The sequence below is a fragment of the Hemiscyllium ocellatum genome, unplaced genomic scaffold (genome assembly GCF_020745735.1).
Source record: "Hemiscyllium ocellatum isolate sHemOce1 unplaced genomic scaffold, sHemOce1.pat.X.cur. scaffold_510_pat_ctg1, whole genome shotgun sequence".
In the NCBI taxonomy this organism is placed as follows: Eukaryota; Metazoa; Chordata; class Chondrichthyes; order Orectolobiformes; family Hemiscylliidae; genus Hemiscyllium; species Hemiscyllium ocellatum.
Genome location: NW_026869091.1, coordinates 292,917 through 299,227, shown reverse-complemented (window position 1 = coordinate 299,227; position 6,311 = coordinate 292,917).

The window sequence follows — 6,311 nt, the reverse complement described above, 5'->3', positions numbered from 1 at the left end:
TCCCTGGGTACCTGTAGAAGACACAGAAATAGGCAGAATGGGAAATTAGACTGATGCTGTGAGGGTTACACATGTAGAATGGCACTGAGCCCCACATAGATCTGGAAAAACCCAGTCTCCAATCCTGGCCTGTGCTGCCTCATCTCTCTAGAGTGGAGAATTCTGTTGGCTCAGGATTTGGAGTAGCTACAAGAGTGAGAGATGGTGACAGGGGCAGCAATTAGAACCACACAATGAGGGATACCACATAGAGTCATAGAGATGTACAGCATGGAAACTGACCCTTCGGTCCAACCCGTCCATACCGACCAGATATTCCTACTCAATCGAGGCCCACCTGCCAGCACCCGCCCCATATCCCTCCAAACCCTTCCTATTCATATATCCATCCAAATGCCTCTTAAATGTTGCAATTGTACCAGCTTCCACCACATCATCTGGCAGCTTATTCCATACACATACCACTCTCTGTGTGAAAATGTTGCCCCTTGGGTCTCTTTTATACCTTTCCCCTCTCACCCTAAACCTATGCCCTCTAGTTCTGGACTCCCCAGCGCCAGGGAAAAGACTTTGCCTATTTATCCTATCCATGCCCATGGAGCGACACTGAGTGATATCACCAGAGTACAGGATCAAACACTTGTGCTGGGATGCACAACCTGTGAGAAGGCGAAGTGATGGCCTAGTGGCATTATTGTGAGACAATTTATCCAGAAACTCAGCAAATGTTCTCTGGACACAGGTTCAAATCTCACCATTGTAACTGATTGAATGTGAATTAAATGTTTCATGTCTTTAGTGAAGTAATCTAGGATGGGACTGGGATATCACAGGGATTACAGAACAACAGCTGAGGGAGGGACAGGACAGGCAGCTCAATGCCCCAGGGGACAGATGCTGCAGGAAGGACAGAAGGGGAGCTGAGAGAGGAGGAGAGCTGCTGGTTGTGATTGGGGTGAAACATCACAGCAGGGACTGAGAGAGGAGATTCCTGCGGGACCGCCCAGTGACGCTGTGTTCATGGAATTCATCAGTAACAATGGGGCTTCCCTTTCCTCTGATTGTTCTACAGACCCCGAGAGCCCCGCCCTCCTGCACCTTGACCTTCTCAATATGGCGGCCTAGAGCTCTCCCTCTTCCCTCAAACAAATGGCGGCCGTGACCCCGGGCCCCTTCCCTGATCAGAGACCGCCACCTCCTTCCCGGGCCTGGAGGGGCTTTTTCGAGTTTTTTTAAACCTGTATCGGGGACTTGTGAATTCTCTCCGCTCCTTTCGTGCGTCTGAGGTTATCGGTGTTTATAGAGAATATTCATAAATGCTCAGAATCATGGGTGAAATACACATCATTAATAATTGTTCTATCGAGATAGAGACATATAGATGTCTAGCACGCAAGTAGATTGTTCAGTCCAACTTAACCATACCGGCCAGGTATTTAAATTACCAGTCGTTCTGGGAGTTTGATAAGAAGTTTCTTACTCGAGTTGTGCAAATCGATTGAAAATATGTACGTTATCAGATTTACTTCTCAACTATTCCTTAAAATCTCACATTGATTTATGAGAGAGGTTTAATGCCTCACTTTGTAGCGAGAACGATCAATCCTGCAAAACAGTTTGCTTTCTGACCAATCCTGAAGCGTTCCCTCCCGAGAATGCTTTGGCCCCGCCCCTCACTCACTCTGGTTGGAGGACTGGCCGCTGCTTGGTCCTCCAGTTCCGCCCCTTCCTCCCATTTGCAGAGTTGATTCGGGCTTGACTCAGCAGCTAAGCACCAGAAATATTCAGGGACAAGGGAAGTTAGAGTCGATGTTTTGTGATGCGATGAAAATATCCCGAATCTTGGAGCAGGAGGCTTGGGTTCAATTCACAGCTAGTGCAGGTGTGTCAAATAACAACTTTGGAAAAACAAGGGGAGTCAGAAACAGAGTAAAAACAATAGAAAATGCATACAATGTGGTGGGGCTCTCAATGCTCAGATGATTTTGGTTTTTACCAAGTGTTTCAGGGCCCCAATGGGTCCCAGTACAGACCGTTCCACTCTAATTGTGAACAGCCAGATACCACAATTGTGGGGCAAAGTGTTGTGGTAGGATACAGAGGTGTTTTTCTGGAACTCCCTCGGTTTTGGAGGTGAAAATAGGTGAGAAGGAGCAGGGTTTTGTATGGAGTTACCTGTTCCCCTCCAGTTGCATTATCTTATTATTGCCCTGACTCAACATTGTACATGTTTGGTAGAGATCAGTGACATTTCGCATGCCCACGATACAAGATCTGTCACTCTGTTTAAGACAGCAGAAATCTCTTGTAGCACAATAGTCATAGAACAATATAGAGCAGAACAGGCCCTTCAGTCCTTGATGTCGCACCGACCTGTGAACTGTTCTCAGCTCGTCACCCTACACTATCCTAAAATCACCCATGTGCTTATCTGAGGATTGCTTTAATCTTACTGATGTGGCAGAGTTGTCTACATTAGCAGGTAGTACATTCCACACCCTTACCACTCTCTGAGTAAAGAACCTGCCTCTGACCTCTGTCTTGAATCTATCACTCCACATTTGTAGTTTTGCCCCCTCATGCACTCTGACGTCATCATCCTAGAAAAACCCTTCCACTGTCTACCCTATCTAAGCCTCTGATCATCTTGTATGTTTCTATCAAATACCCTCTTAGCCGCCTTCTTGCCAAGTAGAACAGGTTCAAGTCTCTCAGCCTTTCTTCATAAGACCTTCCCTCCAGACTAGGCACCATCCTGGTTAATCTCCTCTTCACCTTTTCCAATTCTTCCATGACCTTCCCGAAATATGGGCACCAGAACTGCACACAATATTCCAAGTATGGCTGCACCAGCGTTTTGTGTAGTTGCAGCATGATATTGTGGCTCCGGAACTCAATTCCTCTACGAATAAAACCTAACACGCCGTATGCCTTCTCAACAGTAGTATCCACCTGGGTGGCAACTTTCAGGGATCTATGTACATGGACTCCAACATCCTTCTGCACATCCACACTACCGAGAATCTTTCCATTGACCCAGTACTCTGCCTTTCTGTTATTCTTCTCAAAGTGCATCACCTCACATTTAACTGCATTGAACTCCATTTGCCATCTCTCAGCCCAATTTTGCAATTTATCCAAATCCCCCTGTAAACCTGTAACATTCTTCCACACTGCCCACTACTCCACCAACTTTAGTGTCATCAGCAAATTTACTAATCCATCCACCTATGCATGCATCTAAGTCATTTATAAAAATGACAAACAGCAGTGGTCCCAAAACAGATCTTTGTGGCACACCACTAGTAACTGGACTCCAGTTAAATATTTTCCATCAATCACCACTCGCTGCCTTCTTTTACAAAGCCAGTTTCTAATCCAAACTGCGAAATCGCCCTCAATTCCATGCCTCTGCATTTTCTCCAACAGCCGACCATATGTAACCTTATCAAAGGCTTTACTGAAGCCCATGTATACCACATCAACCGCCCTACCCTCATCTACATGCTTGGTTACCTCCTCAAAAAACTCAATGAAGTTTGCGAGACACGACCTGCCCTTGACGAAACCATGTTGATTATCTGAAATCAAACTGTTGTTTGCAAGATGATTAAAAATCTTATCTCTTATAATCCATTCCAAAACCTTTTCATATAACACACGTCAGGCTCACTGGTGTATAATTACCTGGGTAATCTCTACTGCCCTTCTTAAACAAAGGCACAACATTTGGAATCCACCAGTCCTCTGGTACCAAACCTGTAGACAATGACGACTCAAATATCAAAGCCAAAGGCTCTGCTATCTCTTCCCTAGCTTCCCAGAGAATCCTCTGAAAAATCCCATCCAACCCAGGAGACTTGTCTACTTTCACTCCTTCTCGAATTGATAACACCTATTTTGAACTAATCACGATCCTTTCTTGTCTAATATCTCGTACCTCACTCTTCTCCTCTACAATATTCTCCTTTTCCTGAGTGAAAACCGATGAGAAATATTCATTTAGCACCTCTCTGATCTCCACAGGGTACACACTCAACTTCCCACTTCTGTCTTTGATTGGACCTATTCCTACCCTAATCATCCTTTTATTCCTCACATACCTATAGAAAACTTTAGGGTTCTCCTTGATTCTATTTGCTAAAGACAGCTCGAGTCCTCTCTTTGCTCTTCTTAACTCTCTTTAAATCCTTCCTAGCTGATCTGTAACTCTCCACCTCCCCATCTGAACCATCTTGCCTCATCAACACATAAGCCTCCTCCTTCTTCGTAACAAGAGATGCAATTTCTGTCGTAAACCCCGGGTCCCTCACCTTATCGCTTCCTCCTTGCCTGACAGGGACATACCTTTGAAAGACACACAATATTTGTTCCTTAAACCAGCTCCATATTTCCATTGTCTGCATCCCCTGCATTTTGCTACCCCATTCCATGCATCCTAATTCCTGCCTAATCGCATTATAATTCACCTTGCCCCATCGATAACTCTTGCCCTGTGGCATTAACCATCCCTTTCCATCGCTAAACTAAACGTATGTGAATTAGCATCACTCTCTCCAAAGTGCTCCCCAGAACTAAATCAAACACCTGGCTTGGTTCATTACCAAGCACCAGATCCAATGTTGCCTTCCCTCTTGTCAGCCCTTCACCATACTGTGGCCGGAAACCCTCCTGTACACACTGGACGAAAACTGATCCATCCGACGTACTAGAGTTATAGCATTTCCAGTCAATGTTGGGGAAGTTAAAGTCCACCATAATGACCACACTGTTACTTTCACTCCTACTCAGAATAATTTTGCTAATCCTCTCTTCCACTTCCCTCCAACTCTGTGGAGGCCTATAAAAAACTCCAAGCAATGTGACCTCTCCTCTCCTGTTTCTAACCTCAGCCTACACTACCTCAGTAGACGAGTCCTCATCAAAAGTTCTCTCAGCCACCATTATACTATCCTCGACTAACATGACATTGCAGTGCTTCAAACTCCATGAGGCAGTCATACTCTCTATGACAGACAGACTCAGTCTGGAACCTCCTCTGTCCTTAAGACCTTATATACTGCCTGCACTCCTCCATTTCCCTTTTCCATGTTCCCTTTCCAACCCACCCCACCTGCATCACTCCACGATTGGAGCTGCCAAGGGCAGAAGTCTGTGGAATAGCCTCCCTAATCTTCTCTATCCTCCTTTAAAATGTATTTTAAAATCATTCTCTTTAATCAATGTTTTGATCATCCATGAAGCACCTGAGGAGATTTGCCATTGTGAAAGATTCCATACAATGCAAGTAGCTGTTGTTATTGCCGTACATTAGGGAAAAAAAACAGGAATGATGCATTCAAAATTCTAACAAGGAAGTCACTGATAGGTGCAGTGTGCAGGCCACCAAATAATAACATCACATTGGGATGGGCAATAAACAAAGAAATAACTAATGCCTGGAAAAATGGTACGTTTATTATCATGGGTGATTTTAATCTACATGAACTTTGGTCGAACCAGCTCAGTCAGGGTAGCCTTCAGGAGTTCATTACGTGTATCCATGATAGTTTTTATTTGACCAGTATGAAATGGAACTGACAAGGGAGCAAGCTATCCAAGATCTGGCCCCTGTGCAATGAGACAGGAATAATTAATCACCTCAGAGTTAGGGATCCTCTTGGAAGAAGTGATCACTGTATGGTTGAATTAGAATACATATGGAGAGTGTGAAGATAAAATCTAATACCTGGGTCCTGTGCTTGAACACGGGGAACTATAATAGAATGAGAGAGAACCTGGATAAAGTAGACTGGAAACAAAAACTTTATGGTGGGAAGTTGATGAGCAGTGGAAGATTTTCAAAGACATTTTATAAAGTGCTCAGCAAAGGTATATTCCAGTGAAAAGGAAGGACTGTAAGAAAAGGCATACTCAGCGATGGGTATCCAAGGAAAGTGATCAAATTGAAAGAGAAGGCATACAAAGTGGCCAAAAACAGCATGAAACTAGAACTGAAAAACCTTTAAAAGGTCAACCGAAAGTCACAAAAGAGCTATAAAGAAAAGTAAGATAAACATGAGAAAAATAATCTAGCACAGACTGTAAAGACAGATAGCAAAAGTCTATAGAAATATTCAAAGTTTGTTATAAATATATATATATGTTGAATTATGGGATATCACAGTGGAGGATACTAATATCTTGCCAGTAATTAACAGAGACAAAGGAAGGTGAGGAATTGGAAACTATCATTACTATGGAACGGGTAGTTTAAGACTGTTGGGAGGTAATTGAGCTAACGATAGAAAAGTCTCCTGACCCTGATGGAT